Consider the following 23,696-nt stretch of genomic DNA (forward strand, 5'->3'; position numbering starts at 1 on the left):
TTCCTTGTAGATTCTGGATATTAGTCCTTTGTCAGATATATAGTTTGAGAATATTTTCTCTCATTCTGCAGATTGTCTACTTACGTTGTTGATTATTTCTTTTGCTGTGCACAAGCTTTTTAGTTTAATTAAATACCACTTATTTATTTATTTTTTGCATTTGCTTTTAGGGTCTTTGTCATAAATTCTTTGCCCTGGGTCAATGTTCAGAAGAGTTTTTTTCTGCATTTTCTTCTAAAATTTTCATGGTTTTAGGGCTTCCATTTAAGTCTTGAACCTATCTTGAGTTAATTTTTGTATATGGTAAGAGATGAGGATCCAGTTTCAGTCTTCTGCATGTGGCTATCCGGTTTTCCTAGCACCATTCATTGAATAGGGTATCCTTTCCCCAGCGTATGTTTCTGTCTGCTTTGTTGAAGATGACTTGGTTGTAGCTACTTGGCTTTATTTCTGGGGTTCAAGGCATGAAACAAAATTCATTTTATTTTATTAATATTAGCTTTTGCATATGAATATCCAGTTCAGTACCATTCATTGAAAAGACTGTCTTTTCTCCCCCCAGTTGCTCTTGTAACCTCGTTGAAAATCAGTTGCTAAAATGTGCAGATCTATCTCTGGACTCGCTATTCTGTTCCATTCGTTTATTATGCCAATACCATACTATCTTAATTATTATGGCTTTATAAGAAGTCTTGAAATTAGATAGTCCTTTAGTGACTTTTTTCAATGTTATTCTGGTTATTTGAAGTCCTTTCCATTTCCATATGAATTACAGAATCAGTTTGTCAATTTCTACATAAAAATCCTGCTGGGATTTTGAATGGGATTGCGTTAAATCTACAGATAAATTTGGGGTGAATTTACATCTTAAAGATACTGAATTTTTCAACCCACAAACACTATATGTCTCGCCATTTCTTTTCTTTAATTTCTCTTAACAAAGTTTTGTAGTTTTCTGTGTACAGATCTTCCACATTTTTTTCAGACTTAAGAATTTCATTTCTTTGTGATATTACAAATGCTATAAAAGTCCAATTGTTCGTTGCTGGTATATCAAAATACACATGATTTTTGTTGTTGGTCTTACACACAGCAACTTTGCCAAGCACACTTATTAGTTCTAGTTCACTTTTCTATAGATTCTGTCAGATTTTCTTTTTCTTTTTCTTTCTTTTCTTTTTTTTGAGACGGATTCTCACTTGTCGTCCAGGCTGGAGTGCAGTGGCGTGATCTTGGCTTACTGCAAGCTCCTCCTCCCGGGTTCACACCATTCTCTTGCCAATGCCTCCCGAGTAGCTGGGGCTACAGGTGCCCGCCACCACGCCCGGCTAATTTTTTAATAGAGACCAGGTTTCACCGTGTTAGCCAGGTTAGTCTCAATCTCCTAACCTCGTGGTCCGCATGCCTCGGTCTCCCAAAGTGCTGGGATTACAGCCGTGAGCCACTGTGCCCGGCCGATTCTGTCAGATTTTCTACATAGACAATCATGTCATTTGTGGAGAAAGGCAGTTTAAATTTTTTCTTTCCAATCTCAATGCCCTTTATTGTTTTTCTTTGCCTTACAGTACTGTCTAGAATTTCCATTTTAATACTGAATGGAAGTGGTGACAGTGAATATTTTTGCTTTGCCATGATCTTAGAGGTAAAACATTCCATCTTTAACCATTATGTATGATGTTAGCTGCAGATTTTTGTAATGCTTTTAATCAGGCTAAGGAAGCTCCATTCTATTCCTAGTTTGCTAAATTTTGTTTTCTTAAATCAGGAATGGGTGCTGGATTTTGTAAGTGCCTTTTCACTGTCTACTGAGATCATAATTTTTCTTTCCTTTTTAGTTTAGTTTTTTCTTTCATTTTTCTTTCTTTTTTTTTTTTACATAGATTGATTTTTGAATGTTGAATCAATCTTGCACTCCTGGGAAAACCTCATTTGGTCATGATGTACTATCTTAATTATATATTTTTGAATTAAATATACTAAAATTTTCTTAAGAATTTTTGCATCTATGTTCATGAGAGGTATTGGTCTATTGATTTTTCTTATGCGTTTGCCTGGTTTTGCTGTTAAGATAATGTTGGCCTCATGGAGTCAATTGTGAAGTATGTTCTCTTTAATTTTCTAGAAGAGTTTGTGTAGGCTTACTATTATTTTTCTTAAATTTTTGGTAGTATTCACTATTAAAGACATTTAGGCCTAGCATTTGTTTTTGTGTTTTTTTGTTGTTGTTGTTTTGGTGGCAAAGTTTCTAACTATAATTACACTTTCGTTCATAGATTAGGGCTATTAAAATTGTCTATTCTTAAGTAAGCTTTAGTAGTTTGTGTTATCAAGAAATTTGTCTATTTCATCTAAATTGTCAGATCTATTGGCATAAAGTTATTCATACTGTTTCCATAATTATTCTTTAAATACCTGTAGTCTCGTTAGTAATTTTACCTCTTTCGTTCCTGATGTTTATTTGTATCTTTTCTCTTTTGTCTGACTAGAGATTTATCAATTTTATCAATCTTTTCAAAAGAACAAAGTTTTGGTTCCATTGAATTTTTTTCTATTTTTCAGTTTTCTATTTCATTAATTTTCATTTTGATTTTTATGGGTTTCTTTCTTACGCTACTTACTTTGAATTTAATTTGCTTTCTTTGTTAGCTTTTTTTTTTTTAATCTTACTCTGTCACCCAGGCTGGAGTGCAGTGGTGCAATCTCAGCTCACTGCAACCTCTGCCTCCTGGGTTCAAGTGATTCTCCTGCTTCAGCCTCCTGAGTAGCTGGGATTATAGGTGCGTGCCACCACGCCCAGCTAATTTTTGTATTTTTAGTTGAGACAGGGTTTCACCATATTGGTCAGGCGGTTTTGAACTCCTGACCTTGTGATCCACCCACCTCAGCTCCCAAAATACTGGGATTGCAGGTGTGAGCCACAGTGCCCAGTCTTTTGTTAGTTTTTTAAGGTGGAAGCTAACTATGCCAGACAGTTCTAAATACTTTATACACATAATCTCACTTAATGTCTACAATAATACTTTAGAGGTAAGCATTGCATTATTACTCCCATTTCATAAATGATGAAAATTGAGGTTAAAAAAGTTGGTACAATTCAATTGTGGGGTTGCCACCTAGACTTGTCTGATTTGGAATACTATTCTAACTGCTTCAGTATTTTTTCTCTCTACTTGCAAGCAGCTGTATGCCTGGGCATTTTCCAAACCTATGTAATAAAGATTTCAACCTCTCTCTCTGTGAAAAAAAAACAAAAAACAAAACTGTTATTCTTAGAGGACATAAATTCAATATTCACCTTCCTGAAGGAAGATGCATACTTAAAGTTTTTATGTTAGGTTCATTCTGTATTTTTGAGGATTCTAGCACACTTGAAAGGTTTGAAATTTAATATCTCATTGTAAAGTATGTATATTTTCTATCTTGCCTCCTTTAAAGCTTGTGTGTGTGTGTGTGTGTGTGTGTGTGTGTGTGTGTGTATACGTCTTGGGCCTTCCACTGATTTGCTATCTCTTGATGGAAACTAACTCACTACAGTTCATAATCTTTAGTTGAACTAAGCCATCAGCCTAATTTTTGAGATTACAATAGTGTGATCCCTTAGCTTTTTTCCCCTGAATTCTCCTAATCTTTCTCCCTCTTTATACATCCCAGTTGCATGGAAATCTGCTGTTAGGGAGGTATTTGATACCAATAACTTAATTCATGGGGTATGTTTTCCTATGTGCATTGCCTGGTAGAGGGGATTAGAATAAGGCATGTCAATATATTAAAGAGATCTCAGATCGACCAAAGTGGAAGGGAATTTTCTAAAATTATCTGTGATCAGCATATAAAGTTAGAGGAGTAAAGCCCACCCCACCCAATATGTCCCTTCTTTGAGAACTTCTGCCTCCATCCCACAGGGATGGGATCAGAAAGCCATGTTTGAACCATGCAATTTTGCTTCCGTGCCATGACTTATTGAACCAGGGCTGAACACTTGACCCTAAATAGAGCAGTGATATTAAATGGACCAGTGATATTCTTTCTCCCAGGGACTTGGAACTGGATTTAGAGTTATGATTTATTTCCTGCTGGTTATTTTTAAACAAGAATATGCCAATTTGGGAGATATGGGGCAGCCATATTTGACTGTTTGCTCTCCAAGTTAGCAAAAGCCAATCTGGGAGACGAAATAAAGTGGACACATGGAAGAGACAAAAGGCCATCTGGCCCCAAAAAGGGAGTGACAAAGGGAGAGAAGGAGGGAGGCTGGGAAAGAGAAAAAAGGAAGGGACCGAGGGGAAGGAGTAGGGAGACAGGAAGAGAGAGAGGCATCCTGCAGGATTTCTGACCACTTTCCCACTCCTAGTTCCAGTCTCTTATTGGGAGGCTTGGCTGCACTCTCTCACCTTCAATTTCCAGCCTTTCCCCGGTAGCATTTTCATTTCTCTCTTTTGTTTTGAGACAACAAAAGAACCTTGATGGAGACATATTTGCTATTTAGCTCCTCTCCAATTGTGGAATGGCCAATACCCAGACATCAGTGAGCATGCCAGAGTCATTGTTGGATATGCGTGGATGGGGACTCCACACAGAAGCTTACCCCAGAACTGCTGCAGTCAGTGTGTGACAACGTAGATCCCTTTGTAAAAGGGATATGTTGGGGAGTTTCTGATCCTCCGCAGACAGATGTGGTATCTATAGACACGTCAGCATTTCAGAGAGATGGCCCAGTTGGGGGTGGGGGTGGGACAGGCCCTAGATGTATCCACTTGGTGGGAGGGAGGGGGGTATCCTGAATGGGAAAATCTCAGTGTCAAGGAGGTTCAGTGATCTTGCAACACAATCGACAAAAATGAGGACTACAAGGGTCTGAGATAAAAGAGGACAGGATGTTCTAACAGGTGGGGCTGAAATGATGCTTAAAAGCCTACACATTAGTAAGCACAAAGACTCAACAGCACTGACCTGAATCATTGTTTCCAGAGGGGTGCGTTATGATGTTTCATAGAAAGTATCTTATGTTGTCCAAAGGGAAGACCAATTTTTTAGCCCAGACCCTAAGTGAGAGGTCGCTTCTTTCTCCAAAGGGTGTTTTATCTGAACCCTGTCTACAGCAATGATCATGTAATATTGTTTAGAGCAGAAAGAATTCATCCGGTAAAGCAATGAAGTTAAAAAGTTTTTATAACAGTTCCATGAGAACATTCAGTAACACATAAATAATAAGTTGTAGCTACTACTACTGTGATTTCTCTTTCTCCTCCTTCTCCTACCCCTTCTCCTTTCCCTTCTCCTTCTCTTTCTCCTTCTCTATCTCTTTCTCCATCTTCTTCTATTGCTAATGCTATTAAATATGGCGCCCAGAACACAGGAGATATTTGATGCCTATTATTTTTCTTAGACAACAAAAGGAAACCACTGACTTTTTCTTTTCGTATTCCCCTTATTCCAATCATTTGCAACTGACCACACAGAGATGTTGCTTTTTGTTCCTTGACCACTAGAAATGGCATCTTTGTGGTATGCCCTGTAAAATGCCCCCTTTTGTGGTGTGTCTCCTAGCGGGATACCTGGAGAGAATCATTGTCATAGAATCATAGAATCTTAGTTGAAAGGGACTTTAGAGGTTAGTTCCTTTCTAAAAGCTAGCATCTCATCTAAGCCTCTTGGAGAGGTATTCTCGTTTATTACCAGTTACTCCAAAGAATAGAGAACTTCCTCCAGGGCTGACTATTTTATTGTTGAATGGCTTTGATTAGTTCCACTGACTTGAAACATGCTTCACTGGCAGCCTCTGGAACCACATAGACTCAATCTCATCTCTTCCTCACAATAGAAGCCAGCTCAGGTGTGTTCTACGAGTCTACTGTCTGCAGCGTACCTGCTCTCTGCTCTTCAGTCATCTACATCTTACATGATTTTTGGACTCTGACATTCTGCTTCTTCTTCCCTGGGCTTGTTCCAGTGTACCTGTGTCCCTTTGAAAAGATATGTCATTTAAAATTGGACAACTGCTTTCTGAGCTGCTCAAATAGTACAGATCAAGTGTGATTCTATTTGTCCCTTATCTGGACACTGCTCTGTTTATATTAATGCAACCTAACTAAGTTTGAATTAACTTATTCGTTTCTTTGAAGTCATGTAACATGCTGGCTCAATGAAAACCTTGAAGCACTTTTCATATAAAACATTATATTTTCTCTCATTCCTGTATAGCAGATATTTTGAACTTATGGTATTTAATCCACTGATTTCTATTATAAATGATTTCCTTTGTGTGTCCTCAAAGTGTGTTATTAAAAACTTTGCATTAGTAGATCCAATGGTTCCCTGTTGCTTATAAGATAATACTAATACTATAATGCTCATGAATTATGTAAAAATTCTCTTATGAATTGAATTCTGGCATCATGACATAAAGTTTTCCCTCATCCTACACTTCAACCATTCTAAACTATAAGTAGGTCACAAAGCATATTCTACGTCATGTCTTTATATCAGAACACATGCCATCCCTTCTGCTAAGAATGTCTGCACTCCCATTGTGCACCCAGTGAACTCCTACTCATCCTTAAAAATCCAGTTCAAATGTCACCTCCTCCATAAAGCCTTCCACGATTTTACCTTCTGCACTGCTCAATAAGGCATAGAGTACAGTGGCCTTCCTTTTGCCAAATACTTGGGATCACAATTGGATTCCCATGCTGAGGAAAGCTACTTTCCTAGATTTGTATATTCCCAGAAATGATTTTCTCAACTATTACTGATAGATGGACTTATGCTGTGCCAGTAATAGTACTAAGGACTTTACATGTATTATCGCTCTTTGACATTACAATGAAGCCCATCCCCTGTAGTGGATGCCATTGTGCTGTGCCATGTTGCTGCATGCACAGGGCTTTTTACTGAAAGCGGCCAGCTACTCTATTTGGAGGTATTCTCTGGCATCAGAAGGACACTCAGCCAGTGTTGTGGCCAACCTGAAGTGCCACAGAGTGAACACCCCTGGACCAATAATGAATGGAAGTTGGTGGAGAAATGCCTAAGCTCCTTGCTTCTTGGGTGGGACAGCTCTGGTGAATGTTCTACTCCATCTCCCAGAGGTCCCCAGAGGGAATGAACACCAGTTGCCCACGACAGTAATCTGCTCCCGAATGCTTCTCATATTTGCTTCTCCCGTCCCTTTCTTGCTGCCTCACTGTCTTACTATCACTTGCTACTATCACCTCCCCAATAAACACTTGCACTCGAATCCTACTCTCAGCATCTATTTTGGAGGGAACTCAAAGCTAAGCAACTCTTTGGCATAAGGAAACGAAGGCTCACACAGGTTAAATGACTTATTCAAGTCTACTATTCCAGTAAGCGGCAGAGCTAGGATGAAAGCTCAGCCATGTTGAAAGTTCATTCTTATCCCTCCTGAGACCTGGAAGGAGAGGGATCTGGGTAAGTTGGTTCTCAGAAATACCTTGGAGGAAAGGTATTCATGGGCTTGAATCCTGACCAGATCACCCCTTTCTGCCTTTATCCACTACTTGAACACGAGCCAGTGCACAAGCCTCCGAAGGGCAGTAAACAGACACTGAATAATTGAATTCTGAACAAGCCACACTAATGCAAATATCTTACAAATTGATTTAATTGCATTCACATAGAATAAAGCTGAGCGCTAAAAGGTCAGCTAGAAAATGGGAAAGGACCCCTGGGAGCTTTCAGGGGGAGGCTGAGTTTAATACACATTCATCACATTTTATCATCTAATTAGTCCACACAATGCCAAACTGATAGACGGAGACTTAAGCCAGTGTATCGATTGATTATTTGCTTGGCATCTATCATATCACCTTAAGGCTGTCCCTGTCATGGGCAAACAGAAATATTTAGTGGCTCAGCAAAAACGGTTGTGCATTTGGAGAAATTGTTTTCCTATAAGGGATTTGAGGCTCCAAAAACACTTTACCTAGATACCGAGGCTATCTCTGAGTGTTACTATGGAATAGTTTGCTACAAAGGCAGTCACCAGAAACCAAATTTCCCTTGCTTCCTCTTGCCTGCAGAATGAATATTTATAAATCATGTAGTCTAGCAAACCCTTTTAAGCTGTAAAATATTTAATTCAGGCAATTAACTAGTATCATCCTTGCATGGAAATACCTGGGCAGGGAAGATGCTCTGGAGGAGTTAATAGAAAGCGAACTGGACTCTGCAGTTTTATTCCATTGGAAATGAAAGTGTGCATTTCAATCTAACAATTTGCATGGTAACTTTGGGCTCAGGTGAAATATTGACTCTATTTTGCGCTAAGGATGTGGAAACTGACTTTGACCTAGGATTTTTGTTTGTTTGTTTGTTTTCAGAGATATGGGGTCTTGCTATTTTGACCAGGCTGGTCTAGAACTCCTGAACTCTAGCAATCCTTCCATCTCGGCCTCCTAAAGTTCTAGGATTACAGGCATGAGTCATGGCACCGGCCTTGACCCAGGATTTGAATGATGGGGTTGTGCTCAAGCTGGGGTCAAAATGATGTACTGGCCAGGTATGGTAGTTCACATCTGTAATATCAGCATTTTGGGAGGTGGAGGCAGGCATATCCCTTGAGCTCAGGAGTTTGAGACCAGCCTGGGCAACATAATGAGACCCCCCGCCTCTTCAAGAAACACAAAAATTAGCCAGGTGTGGTGGCATGCACCTGTAGTCCCAGCTACTTGGAAGGTTGAGGTGGGAAGATCATTTGAGCCCAGGAGGCAGAGGTTGCAGTGAGCTGAGATTGCACCACTGCATGCACCATTGGCCAACAGAGTGAGACCCTTTCTCAAAAAAAAGTACTAATTTTCTTATTTTATTCTTTAGAGAATTGTTTTATTGTTATCTCTCTGAGCCTTAGTTTCCTCATGAGTAAAGTTGAGATAATTTAGTAAGGTGAATTTGAAATGAGCTTAGGTATGCAAAAGCCCATCTGAACTAAATTTCTGTAGAAATATGATTTATTATTGCTATTGGGGCATCCTAAAGCTATGATATATGGCATATCATTATACAAGAGGTTTTCCTTGAGCTGATTCTACATTCTATTTCTATATTTACCTCCGTGTTTATAGTCAAACTTCTTTAAGAGTTTCCTGTATTCTTTAACTATACTTTGAAATGTTCTGTTCACACCTCAATCCCCTGATATCAGGTTTCCCTTCTCACTGTTATTGATACTACTCTCATAACAGTTACCAATGATGTTCATGCCATTAAATCCAATGTCAATCTTTAAGACCTTATCTTGCACCAATTCCTGGAATCACTGGGCACCACTGACCATCTCCCGTTTGGAAACACTCTTTGCCCTCGCACTATTGCATTATTTTCCTCTTACGTTTTCAGTATCTACCTCTCATTGCCTTTTACAGGAGAATCTTTGGCTTTCCATTCCTAAGTGCAGAATTCCCAAGATTCAATTTTAGCTCACTTCTCTTTCCTGCATGTCTCCATCCAATTTTGTCACATAAATTGGACTAGAAACTTGTCATCAAGTGTCATCAGTGGATGGATGACTCCAAAGACTTAGGTCTTCTTTCTCCCCTTTTCTTATCTTTCAGCCCTTGACCTTTCCTAGACCTCATCATCTCTCTTTTGCATAAATATATTAGTTTTCTTAATGGTCTTCCTGTCTGTTTCCAGGCTTGAGAAACCTCCAGTCTCATACATCCTTTCCCCAACCTGGTCTTCTATGATGTTTCTTGCTGAAGCCAATATGGTCTTTCTACAATACAAATGTAGATTCTCCAAAATCTTTTATGAACTAAAATTGTTTTTACCCACTCTGTTTCTTGAAATTGACTGAAAGCAAAAATAAGAAAGCAATAAACACAACTCTGTATTCAATAAAGCTATAAAAGATTTGCACCTCTAACGTATAACCTATGAAGAATGTCTGCTAAAGATAGTTACACATGACCAAATCAAGACATTCCTTCTAGAGAAGATGTGTCTCTACACATCTCAGTCAGCATGCAGGGTTTTCCAAATGTAAGCACCACGCGATGTGTCTGCAAAAACTGGGAACATGAGTGGGCTGCAGAACCATCCATGAGTTCATTCAAATGCCACTCATTGGTGGGGGGTGATTTAGAAACTGTGCAGGCATATAATATTACCAAGAAGCAAGATATTGGTACAGAAGAGAGGAGAGAGGAGAGATGGACAGGGGCAGAAGAAAAATAAACACTGGACCATAAGATAAAAGTATGGAAGAAAGAGTACTTCATTGCAAAATAAATAGGATGACCTCCCTCAACAGACATATGCAAAGCCACCACCTAAAGAAGGATAAAAATGCTAACAGCAGGGAGAGGAGACTAAATAGCACAGTGGGGAGGAAAGTGTTCTGAGACAGAATCCCCAATTCTGAGTGGTCAGCTCTCCCTGCTCACTTGCCCAGCTTGTCATACACAGTATCTTTTAGCTTACAGCTTCTCTGAAGAAATGACTCCTATTCTAAGATAAATAAAATTTAGAAAATAAACTAAAAGGCAAATGTAGACTATAGCCTAGAAAGTTCATGTAGCATTTCAGGGAAAAATGATACAAACACTTCTCTACAAAATCAAAGAAATGAAAGAGAAAATCAAATAAGATAAAATGGCTCAAAGAAGACATTAAGAGTAGAAAAATGACTTAGTAGAACTTAAGAAATGTGGAGGAAAAAATAAAACAACATAAAATATATGAAAGTCATGATGGAAGTAATGACAAGAGTTAGCATTGCTGAAAATATAATTAAGAATACAGAATATAGGGTTTGGAAAGTAAAAAAAATAAATAGAAAGAACAAAGAGTTAGAAAGGATTGGAGGGCAAAGGAGTGGCAATACATGTATAATTGGCAGCTCTGGAAAAGCTAACAGAACAAATGGAATGAAAAAAAAAATCATAGAAAAGAACTTTACTGAATAAAAGGGACTCTTTATTTGCAAACTGGAAGGAAACAACATGAACTAGGAAACATTGATACCAAATAATTAACACACATTCTAGTGAAATTACTCAACATCAAGGGTGAAGGAAAAAATTCAAAGGACCTGTAAATATAAGAAAAAACCCTAGTAACTGAGAAAGGGTTCAACTATTACTATCAGCCTTCTAGCACATGATTTGACAGGCATATTTTGAAAGCATCCAAGTGGAAAGATATGGAATCCAAAAACAATAGATTCACCATGTTTGGTGACAAAACCATTCTATTTAGAATTTCACCATACAAAGCTCAGAAAAAGGGAAGATATGTAAGAAATATGAATATACATATGAATATGTGATGTAAAATAAAACAAACAAGAAGTAAAAGAGAGTATTATAAACCTACTGAAAGAAACAAGTCAGTTTTAGAAAGTTTCTATTTTGTTCATCCAAAATATAAAAGTGCTTGCATTTTATGAAACATGAAATTCAAAATAGCATAATAAGAATTTAGTGAAGAAGAATCTGGCTGTGAGAAAGTTAGAAATAAAAGATTCAGCATAAAAGTGAGATACTACAAGATAGGGTAAATATATTTTATTTTAGTTTTTTTTGGTATTATACTTTAAGTTTTAGGGTACATGTGCACAACATGCAGGTTAGTTACATATGTATACATGTGCCATGTTGGTGTGCTGCACCCATCAACTCGTCATTTAACATTAGGTATATCTCCTAATGCTATCCCTCCTCTCTCCCTCCACCCCACAACAGGCCCCGGTGTTTTTAGACTTAAAACCTTTTATTTTATTTTTTCTTTTTTGAGACAGATTCTCACTTTGTCACCCAGACTGGAGTGCAGTGGCACAATCTCAACTCACTGCAACCTCCACCTCCTAGGCTCAAGTGATTCTCATTCCTCAGTCTACTGAGCAGCTGAGATTATAGGCGTGCACCACCATGCCCGGCTAATTTTTGTATTTTTAGTAGAGACAGGGTCTCACCATGTTGACCAGGCTGGTCTCAAACTCCAGAACTCAAGTGATTTGCCTGCCTCAGCCTCCCAAAGTGCTGGGATTATAGGCGTGAGCCGCTGTGCCCAGCCAAAAACTTTTATTTTAACAAACACACTACAATAGCACCATAACTATACAGCCAAATTTTACACATACAGTTAATTATCTCATTCTCATTAAATCAGATATGGCTGGATTCAGGAAAAGAAAACAAGCCAAAGCAGTTGAAGAGAGTAGTATTAAGAGAATATTCAGGCTTAGGAGTTGAGCTAACTCAAAAATTTTTTTCTCATGCATTTTGAAGCATAATTGACAAATAAAAATTGTATATATTTAAGGTGTGCAACATGACGTTTTGATGTACATATTCATTGTGAAATGATGAACACACTCAATCTAGTTAACATATTCATCGCCTCACATAGTTGTCTTTTTTCCCCCTGTGTTGAGAACACTTAAGATCTACTTTGTCAGCATATTTTAAGTGTGCAATACAGTATTATTAACTATGGTAACCATACTGTACATTCGATTCTCAGGACTTTTCTGCATAACTGAAACTTTGTACTCTTTGACAAGCATTTCCCCATTTCCCCAACTCCTTAGCCCCTGGCAACCACCATTCTAATCTCTGCTTTTATGAGTTTGACTTTTTTAGATTCCACCTATAACTGAGATCACGCAGTATTTGTCTTTCTGTGAATAATATTCCACTAAATATATTACATATATATACTTACTGCATTTTCTTATTCGATGATGGGCATGGAGGTTTTTTCTATATCTTGGCTATTGTGAATAATGTAGCAATGAAGATGAGAATGTAGATATCTCATTGAGATACTGACTTCATTTTTTTTTTTTTTTATTATACTTTAAGTTCTGGGATACATGTGCCGAATGTGCAGGTTTGTTACATAGGTATACGCATGCCATGGTGGTTTGCTGCACCCATCAACCTGTCATCTACATTAGGCATTTCTTCTAATTTTATCCCTCCCCTAGCCCTCCACCCCCTGACAGGCCCCAGTGTGTGATGTTCCCCTCCCTGTGTCCATGTGGTTTCATTGTTCAACTCCCGCTTGTGAGTGAGAACTTGTGGTGTATGGTTTTCTGTTCCTGTGTTAGTTTGCTGAGAATGATGGTTTCCAGATTCATCCATGTCCCTGCAAAGGACATGAACTCATCCTTTTTTATGGCTGTGTAGTATTCCATGGTGTGTGTGTGCCACATTTTCTTTATCCAGTCTACCATTAATGTGCATTTGGGTTGGTTCCAAGTCTTTGCTATTGTGAACGGTGCTGCAATAAACATACATGTGCATGTGTCTTTATAGTAGAATGATTTATAATCCTTTGGGTATATACCCAGTAATGGGATTGCTGGGTTAAATGGCATTTCTGGTTCTAGATCCTTGAGGAATCACCACACTGTCTTCCATAATGGTTGAACTAATTTACACTCCCACCAACAGTGTAAAAGCATTCCTATTTCTCCACATCCTCTCCAGCATCTGTTGTTTCCTGACTTTTTCATGATTGCCATTCTAACTGGCGTGAGATGGTATCTCATTGTGGTTTTGATTTGCATTTCTCTAATGACCAGTGTTTCCTTTGGATATATACCCAGACGTGGGATTGCGTGATCATATGGTAGTTCTATTTTTAATTTTTTGAGGGACCTCCATATTGTTTTCCATAATGGCTGTACCAATTTACACTTTGATAGGATATATTTTTAAATAGTATATTAGAAACAGTAAAGTATAGAACTGACAGAGAGGGAAATTTAATTGAAAATAAAAAGAACACATTTTAGAAGCTTTCTAGTTCTTAGAAAAAAATGATAAGGATTAAGAACTGAAAATAAAATAAAATAGTAAGAATATTAAATGAAAGTTGATAACTACAGTGGACAAATAACTTACCTTCAGCTGTTGAATAATTTTCAATTATCAAAGAAAAGACACAAACAAAAGAGGTAAATAAATATTCAAAAAATATAGAAGATTGCATACAGCACAGTCAGGATGTAAGATTGAAAAAGACTTGTCAGAGATGGGGACACTATAACCCTCATGCATTGCTTGTGAATACTGTACTGGCACAGCCATTGAGAACACACCAGTGATACATCGTCATTAAATATACAGGTCTCATATGACCAAAAATTCTCACTTCCGGATGTTTTTGCAGAGAAGTTATCACTCATACAGGTTTTTAAGGTGACAACTCTGAGAACGTTCATCAAAGTGTTGTTTGTGGTAGTGGAGATTTAAAGGCTATGATTAAATGAATCTAGGTTCAATCAACGAGACATGGATAAGCAAAAAGCATGGTATGCGCACCGTGTAATAATGTTCAGGTCAGAAGCAACAGATGAAATGCACCCAGAGCAATGTGTAGTTGAGTGTAAAAATGTAAGAATCAAATGAGATCCACAGCGTGATGCTATTTATGTGAATTAAAAATATGTATGCATAAAACAACACTACTAGTTTTATAAGGACATAGAAAATAGAAGACCACACATCTAACACATTCAAATAGTTGCCAAAGGGAGGAAGACGTAGAGAGGAATTGAAGAGTATATAGAATAAAAGGCAATAAATAAACATATAATGTAAGAACCACACAAACAATGAAGGTCTATCATGAAATGAGGAGCATTAGTAACATTCTACATAAATTCCACCAGCAAAAATAAAAGACCCATTCAGACAGCAGAAAAATTATGAAGAGCCCAACTCCTAGATATAACCTGAAAGATAAAGAATACTTCAACTGTCAAGCAGGACGGGGAAATAAACTATCTGCAAGGTAAGAAATGAAGGCTGACCTCAGATTAAGTGCCAAAAAACAATGAAAGATTAATTTAGTTGTCTATGATAGCTTTCTTGTATAACAGGATGTTTTCAGACTTATACATTTCCTCCCTCAGATAAAGAATCAACCCTTTCTCCGAAGATCAAAGATTTTGGTTCTTTTTCGTGGGAAGAAAGACTACGATCTGGGTACCCGGGATGTCCCGTGCCCTGAGTTAGTTATTATTTCTAGGACTCTTTGGTGGACAGGGCTAGGACGTATGTATTTTTTTAGATACAGTACATCATAAGTTTATATCCAATTCAAAATCAGGCTTAAGGGATTTTATTTGACCTCATCAATTTCATGTCTGTATCTCCTTCCCACCAAGCCCCAAATCTCAGTTCTTGATGACACCGATGTAATTACTCATTTGATTTATTATCTTACAATAACAGTATCAACACTATCACCTACAATGCTGTGCTATTACTGGAAACAATTTAAGACTTTCTTTGCCTTTTCTTTTGTTCTTAGGACCTATTCCATTAGAGACGCAGAGTTAAATTACCATGTTTTAGAGCCACTTGGGCTATTTCCTTCGCGGTGAGGTTAGGTTACCGACTGAGTTCACAACTTGGTTCATCTGTTTAAATGTACTTTTGTAGTCTGGGGATTGTATTTTTCTTTATTTAATTTTGTTTTATGATTATGTAAAGTACAAACATAGCTTCAAAGACAGAGCTATAATACCAGGCCCATTCAAAGGAGTCTGTTTTCAACCCCCGAATCTTTCAAAATATTTCCTCTCTTTTTTAATTTAAGCATTTTAAGTGTTAAGGTTTATTCTGTTTTTAACATATACGTTAATTTCATACATTTAACATACGATAGTATAATATGCTATAATGTATAACAATAAATGTATAAAACAATATACTACTGTGTGATAACATTAACATATGCTAATTTAATATTATTCAGTATACAACATGTAATACTATATTAACACATTATATTAATTAACACAGTTTAACATATTATAACGTATATGTCTTTAACACGTTAATTAGATATATTGTGTACATGTGTGTATCTCCTCTTTTCTTTTTTTTCCCCTGTGGTTTTCTTTTTAATTATCTTAAGTCTTATGATCACACATAATCTTAAAATTTGTGTATATCGCCTCTACTTTAATCCTTTTAAGTTGGCAAAAGCACCATTCCCGATCACACACAGCAGTTCTACAGTTTTATGTTTCTGAATGGCTGTTTAAAGACAACCCTAAATTATAACTTAGTTTGACTTAGATTGTAAAGAATTCAAGAGTGAAGTTTAATTTGCTACTATTTTAAATGCATGTGACCTTACAGATCTATACAATGCGAGAAGTGTTAAATAATCTTTGACATTACACATAAACCACACTAAAATGCCTTTCAATAAATAAAAGGAACTATTTTAAATACAGGGAATTCTAATTAGATTGGCACAGTTAAGCCCAAAAATATAAAGTAGAGATTGCTACCTTATTTATCTTCAACCCTTGCCTTTAAGAGGCAAATGAACACAAAACACAGGTGAATTTTGCTTGGTTCTGAGCCAGTGAAGGAATTTCCCTAGTATTTAAATATATTCACATAACCAGTTATATAAATCTAAATATAAAACCAATCTCCAGTAAGTTTTAAGATGGCACTCCCCATCTTTGCGAAAAGTTGAACATTACTAACAAAGTCTAGTTCTATCTTTAGAAGGGGTAAACAGTGATCGCATTTACTGAATTGGAATTACAATTCAAAAACTGAACATATTCGTTTAACCACAACCCAGTCTTAGTTTTAAATCAGGACTGCCCAACAAAATATTCTGTCAGTCATTCATGATCTGAATTCTGGTGTATGAGATCTATTAAAGTATGATACACATAAAAAAGTCACGAGACATTTCTGTGTTGTAATAAATAAGGCAGTGGCCAATTATTACTCATTAGTAGCTTTTTTGAGATAAGCTATCAAGTCTGTCCTTTCTGCCTCCTTCTTAATGCCGGCAAAGATCATTTTTGTTCCAGGGATGTACTTCTTGGGATTCTCCAAATACTCCATCAGTGTATCCTCTCCCCAGGTGATGCCTTTGTTCTTACCGGTGTCTGTGTAAGAGAATCCAATGGCCTGACCTGTCTTCCACCCGAAGAGTTAGGCCCTGTCTTATGCTTGCCTCCCTTTTCCATGGTGTGGCACTGGGCACACTTCTGAACAAAAATCTTCTTGCTTTTCTCAACATCACCCATATTTAGTTCTGTTTTTCGTCGCTGGCACAACTAATGTTCCTGCTCTGAAGCTGGACATCTCCAGTCTCCTGTATCTCCCCTTTTTTTTAGAGAAATGGTGGTATGGTATAGACACATTTCTCTACCTGGCTTTTTCATTTCACAGTATATCCTGGAGGAAACTGCCCATATACAGTTTTGAGGAGAAAAGGTTGTAACTCAAAAGTAAATTTGCTATTTAAATTTGAAAGCAATAGAAAGACAATTTCCAGATATGCAAGGCCTTAGAAGTATCTTACTAAAAGCAAACCAACAAACAAATATACAAAGAATTTATTGTTCAGTGTATAGATTAATTTAAAATGAATAAATCTTAGAAAAGAAAACTTGAGGCCTAAATGACTGCCAGAAAGTGATGGAATCAATTGAACATAGAGTGAAGACATAGAATTGTCATTTAGCAGGATGCAAATGTGAATAAACTTGAAAGATTCCCATGATAAAGGAGTAACATTATGAAAATACAAACTTGAGTTTAGAAAACCCTAAAGGCTCATCCAATAAGCTCCTAGAATTCATAAATGAATTCAGTAAAGTTTCAGGATACAAAATCAATGTACACAAATCAGTAGCACTGCTATACACCAATAGGGACGAAGCTGAGAATGAAACCAAAAACTCAATCCTCTTTACAATAGCTGCAAAAATAAATAAATAAGTAAATAAGCAAATAAATAAATAAATAAATAAATAAATAAATAAATAAATAAAATACTTAGGAATATGCCTAACCAAGGAGGTGAAAGACCTCTACAAAGAAAATTTCAAAACACTGCTAAAAGAAATCATAGATGACACAAACAAATGGAAACACATCCCACACTCATGGATGGGGGAGAATCAATATTGTGAAAATGATCATACTGCCAAAAGCAGTGTACAAATTCAATGCAATTCTCATCAAGATACCATCATCATTCTTTACAGAACTAGAAAAAACAGTCCTAAAATTAATACGGAACCAAAAAAGAGCCTGCATAGCAAAAGCAAGACTAAGCCAAAAGAACAAATTTGAAGGCATCACATTACCTGATTTCAAACTATACCATAAGGCCGTAGTCACCAAAATACCATGGTACTGTTATTAAAATAGGCACATAGACCAGTGGAACCAAATAGAGAACCCAGAAATAAAGCCAAATACTTACAGCCAACTGATCTTCAACGAAGCAAACAAAAACATAAAACGGGGAAAGGGCATCCTATTCAACAAATGGTGCTGAGATAATTAGCAAGCCACATGTAGAGGAATGAAACTGGATCTTCATCTCTCACCTTATATAAAAACCAACTCAAGATAGATCAAAGACTTAAATCTAAGACCTGAAACCATAAAAATTCTAGAAGATAACATTGGAAAAATCCTTCTAGACATTGGCTTAGGCAAAGACTTCATGGCCAAGAACCCAAAAGCAAATCCAACAAAAACAAAGATAACTAGATGGGACTTACTTAAACTTAAAAAGCTTCTATACAGCAAAAGAAATAATCAGCAGCATAAACAGACAACCCACAGTGTGGGAGAAAATCTTCACAAACTACGCATCCAACAAAGGACTAATATCCAGAATCTTGGAGGAACTCAAATCAGCAAGAAAAAACAAACAATCCCATTAAAAAGTGGGCTGATGACATGAGACAATTATCAAAAGAAGATATAAAAATGGCCAACAAGCATTAATTAATTAATGGTTTTATTCAACATCACTAATTATCAGGGAAATGCAAATGAAAACCACAATGTAAATACCACTTTTCTCCTTCAAGAATGGCCATAATTTAAAAAAAAAAAAAAATAGATATTGGCGTGGATGTGGTGAAAAGGGAACACTTTTACACTGCTGGTGGGAATGTAAACTAGTACAACCACTATGGAAAACAGTGTGGAGACGCCTTAAGGAACTAAAAGTAGAACTACCATTTGATCCAGCAATTCCACTACTGGGTATCTACCCAGAGGAAGAGAAGTCATTATATGAAAAAGACACTTGCACACTCTTGTTTACAGCAGCACAATTTGCAATTGCAAAAATATGGAACCAGCTCAAATGCCATCACTCAACGAGTGGATAAAGAAAATGTGGTATACATATGTCATGGAATACTACTCAGCCATAAAAAGGAGTGATATAATGGCATTTGCAGCACCTGGATGGGATTGGAGACCATTATTTTAAGTGAAGTAACTCAGGAATGGAAAACCAAACATCACGTGTTCTCACTTATAAGTGGGAGCTAAGCTATGGGAATGCAAAGGCATAAGAATGATACAATGGACTTTGGGGACTCGGGGGGAAGGGTGGGAGGGGGTGAGGGATAAAAGGCTACACATTGGGTACAGTATACACTGCTTGGGTGATGGCTGCACCAAATCTCAGAAATCACCACTAAAGAACTTATCCATGCAACCAAACACCACCTGTTCCCCAAAAACCTATTGAAATAAAAATAATAAAAATAAAAATAATAAAATTTCAGATAATAAACTATGAGAAAGAATGGAGAGGAATAAAATCAAAGTGTGCTATTTTTTCTCATCTATAGATACTCTGTATTCTCGATTTTAATAATTGAAGCAATAAGGCCGGGCACGGTGGCTCACACCTGTAATCCCAGCGCTTTGGGAGGTCGAGGCGGGACAATCACTTGAGGTTGGGAGTTCAACACCAGCCTGGCCAAAATGGCGAAACCCTGTCTGTACTAAAAATACAAAAATTAGCTGGGCATGGTGGTGAATGCCTGTAATCCTAGCTACTTGGGAGGCTGAGGCAGGAGAATAGCTTGAACCAGGGAGACGGAGTTTGCAGTGAGCCGAGATCATGCCTCTGCACTCCAGCCTGGGGGACAGAGCGAGATTCCGTCTCAAGAAAACAAACAAACAAACAAACAAACAAACAAGTGAAGCAACAGATATTTGGTTTTTAAAATTGAACTATGAGCATGCTTTCTCAATTGCTAAAGAAAGCGTGAGCCACAGAGAGACTGCTATGGGAGATTTGGAGGCTGAAGTGAAGCAGCAGTGATTTTGCAGATCTGCTGGTGCATCTCCTTGGCTCAAGGCAGTGTCAAGGCCTTCTTCTGGATCCTCCTTCAACTTCTCTGACTCGTGGGCCACATGTGTGCTAATCCATGACAAAGCACCTCCTTTATCCTCTCTAGGACATCTACATGACTGAGGTCAGCGATGACAAGAACAGATATGGCTGCAATCTGTTCTCATGGGCTCTGGTTTATTTCTGTTCTTTGTGAACTTCAAGCTCCAGCATCAGATATGAAGTCAATAGCTTTCCAGAAACTAGTTAACCTCTTAATTTTAGCCTGTGTAAAGTCAAATCTCTATAACAAATTTATGTATATTATATGTATACACCTCATACATATACACAAACATATATGACATAGATACAAATCTATACGTATGTGTATGTATGCTAGCAGTCTGCTTCTTTACTGAACCCTTACTTATACATGTGTATACTATGCATTTAGGGATATAAGTACATTAGCGAAATGGTCTTGACTTGATAATTAGCTTTAGATTTGGCTCTACCATTTGCCTTGTGTAATATTGGACAACTCACAGTATTCTGTGAATCTCTGTAAATCTCAGTTTCCTTATCCATAACATAATGAACTGGTTCCACTAATCTCTGAATTGGTGTTTTTTTTTTCCAAGCTGTGGCTTGATATCCACTGACAGGTTGTAACATAAATGCAAGGAGTAGTAATGATCAGTGTCATTAAAAAAAATAAATGGAATAAAATAGAACAGAAAATGTCAAAGTACATTACGTATAGTAAGGATAACATTTTTATTTCAGGTAGATAAATATGAAAATGTGTATGATCCCAGCACTTTGGGAGGCCGAGGCAGGCAGATCATGAGGTCAGGAGATTGAGACCATCCTGGCCAATATGGTGAAACCCCATCTCTACTAAAATACAAAAGTTAGTCGGGCATGGTAGTGGGCGCTTGTAGTCCCAGCTACTCGGGAGGCTGAGGGAGAAGAATGGGGTGAACCTGGGAGGTGGAGGTTGCAGTGAGCCGAGATCGCGCCACTGCACTCCAGCCTGGGCGACAGAGCGAGACTCCGTCTCAAAAAAAAAAAAAAAAAAAAGAAAAAAAAATGTGTATGTTGTAATGTAAATATATTTCTTGCTGGGAGTCAGGTTAGAAAAACTCAAAAAGTATTTCCTTTTGTAATGATCAAAGACATTGTTCCTGAGACCTAGAACTATGTGTTTATGCTAGTGTGGCCAATTTCAGTGGGGTAGGCATGGGAAAATGTAGGTGATATTCTGCTGCAACTCTGCTTGGCTGTTCCATTTTCTATTTCTTTTTCCTTAGCTCTCCAGTGTTTCAGTACACACATGAACAACACAACATTTTAAATCAACATTAAACCTTCAGAGGCTAATAAAATCCAGGCTTCTAGCTTCTCTAAAAAAAAAAAAAAAAAGTCACAGGCCGGGCGTAGTGGCTCACGTCTGTAATCCTAGCACTTTGGGATGCCGAGGAGGGTGGATCATCTGAGGTCAGGAGTTCCAGACCAGCCTGGCCAACAGGGTGAAACCCCATCTCTACCAAAAATACAAAAATTAGCCAGGCATGGTGGTAGGCACCGGTAATCCCAGCTACTCAAGAGGCTGAGGCAGGAGAATTCCTTGAACCTGGGAGGAGGAGGTTGCAATGAGCTGAGATCATGCCGCTGCACTTCAGCCTGAATGACAAGAGTGAAACTCCGTCGCAAAAAAAAAAAAAAAAAAAAAAAAAAAAAAAAAAAATCAGAATGTGGGCTGGGCACAGTAGCTCATGCCCATAATCCCAGCACTCTGGGAAGCCTTGGTGGGTGGATCACCTGAGGTCAGGCATTCAAAACCAGCCTTGCTAACATGGTGAAACCTGGTCTTTACTAAAAATACAAAAATTAGCCAGGTGTGGTTGTGGGCGGGCGCCTGTAATCCCAGCTACTCGGGAGGCTGAGGCAGAAGGATGGCTTGAACCCGGGAGGTGAGGATGCAGTGAGCTGAGATCATGCCACTGCACTCCAGCCTGGGTGACAGAGTGAGACTTTATATTAAAAAAAAAAATCAGAATGTATTATTGGGCTGGTTCGTGGCTGGCAATAATCATCAAGAAACGAGTAGGGACTCTTTCCCTCTATGTGGGCATATGTTTTTAAATGTAGGTTTTGATTATTATTATTCACATATGGTAAGGCCAACAGATTGGGGATGATTGCTATTGAAAATGCAGTTTGTGGCTGGGTGGGGTTTGTGCCTGAAGTCACAGCTACTTGGAGGCTGAGGCTGGAGGATCGCTTGAGCCCAGGGGCACTAGGGTTGGGCAGGAGGTAGAAAGAGTGAGGGAAAATTTAGTCAAGAATCTTTGTTGAGGTTTCCTCGGTCAAATGTGAGGCAGGGCAGGGTAAGCAGGTTTAGAATTGGCTAGTGGGAATACTTTCAATGGGCTTTGGGGTGTAGGGGTTGTCCCTAGTTGTCTAGTACTTGACTCTGGGGTGATCAGGGCAGGGAATAGTGGCCCAGAGTGAAAGGATCTGGTGTTCGGGGTACAACGGAGATGTTTGGGGGTATCCACTCTGGATTGGTTAATTTGCATATAAAAGGAGCTCACAGGTGAGTCATTTACTATCTCTAGGAATTGACGGTACCTGGGAGAGACAGTCTTTCCAGGGTCAGCAAGACCTGAGCTGTCAAAGCATCAGAAACACAGAAAATGAAAAGGTATGATTAATAAAGCATGTGGGCCAGGCACAGTGGCTCATGCCTGTAATCCCAGCATTTTGGGAGGCCAAGGCAGGCGGATCACGAGGTCAGGAGATCAAGATCATCTTGGCTAATATGGTGAAACCCTGTCTCTACTAAAAATACAAAAAAAATTAGCCGGGCGTGGTGGCATGCACCTGTAATCCCAGCTACTAGGGAGGCTGAGGCAGGAGAATCACTTGAACCTGGGAGGTGGAGGTTGCAGTGAGCCGAGATCACACGACTGCACTCCAGCCTGGGTGACAGAGCAAGACTCTGTCTCAAAATGAAAGAAAGAAAGAAAAAGAAAGAAAGGAAGGAAGGAAGGAAGGAAGGAAGGAGGCAGGCAGGCAAGCAAGCAACAAGCATATGGCCTATAGTTTACCCTACTCCTCACTCAGCCAAGTTCCCTCACTTATGTGACAATCATTTGAATTTGGGACTTCTGGCGTGGCATCAATTTCCCACTGGTATGGTGATGAGGAATATTTTTTGACCTAGAAAACAACTATCTGTTTTCAGGTACACACTGTGAATAGCAGAGAATGTAAAAGCGTGGGGAGTTAGTTGTCCTATGTAAGAAGTTAACGCTGCAGAGTGGGAAGCAGCCACACTGGCTGCCGGTGCTCCCTGCTCATGGCTGATGGATTTGGGCTGACAGAGGAGAATGCTGTCTCTATAACCTCTGACTAGCAAATGATCCAGCCAACAAGGCAGAATTTTCTGGCTGGCTGATCGATAGGGTTCAAATCCCTTTGGACAATAATTGTCCTTGGTCAGTGCTGTCTAAAGCATTGCTCGGACCTTTTGTTTTTACATTTCTAGATTGAGACCAGCACTCAGGTTCATC

At 38.3% G+C, this 23,696-nt stretch overlaps 1 protein-coding gene and 1 pseudogene across 1 annotated transcript in view; one reads left to right on the forward strand and one right to left on the reverse strand.

The window, feature by feature from the left end:
* Positions 1-23,696, forward strand: part of LOC101152139 (uncharacterized) — a 269,540-nt gene that overhangs the window by 178,143 nt on the left and 67,701 nt on the right. The window lies entirely within an intron of this gene.
* LOC101150323 (cytochrome c-like) lies at positions 16,379-17,041 on the reverse strand (annotated as a pseudogene).

This window comes from Gorilla gorilla, chromosome 18 (genome assembly GCF_029281585.2).
Source record: "Gorilla gorilla gorilla isolate KB3781 chromosome 18, NHGRI_mGorGor1-v2.1_pri, whole genome shotgun sequence".
In the NCBI taxonomy this organism is placed as follows: domain Eukaryota; kingdom Metazoa; phylum Chordata; class Mammalia; order Primates; family Hominidae; genus Gorilla; species Gorilla gorilla.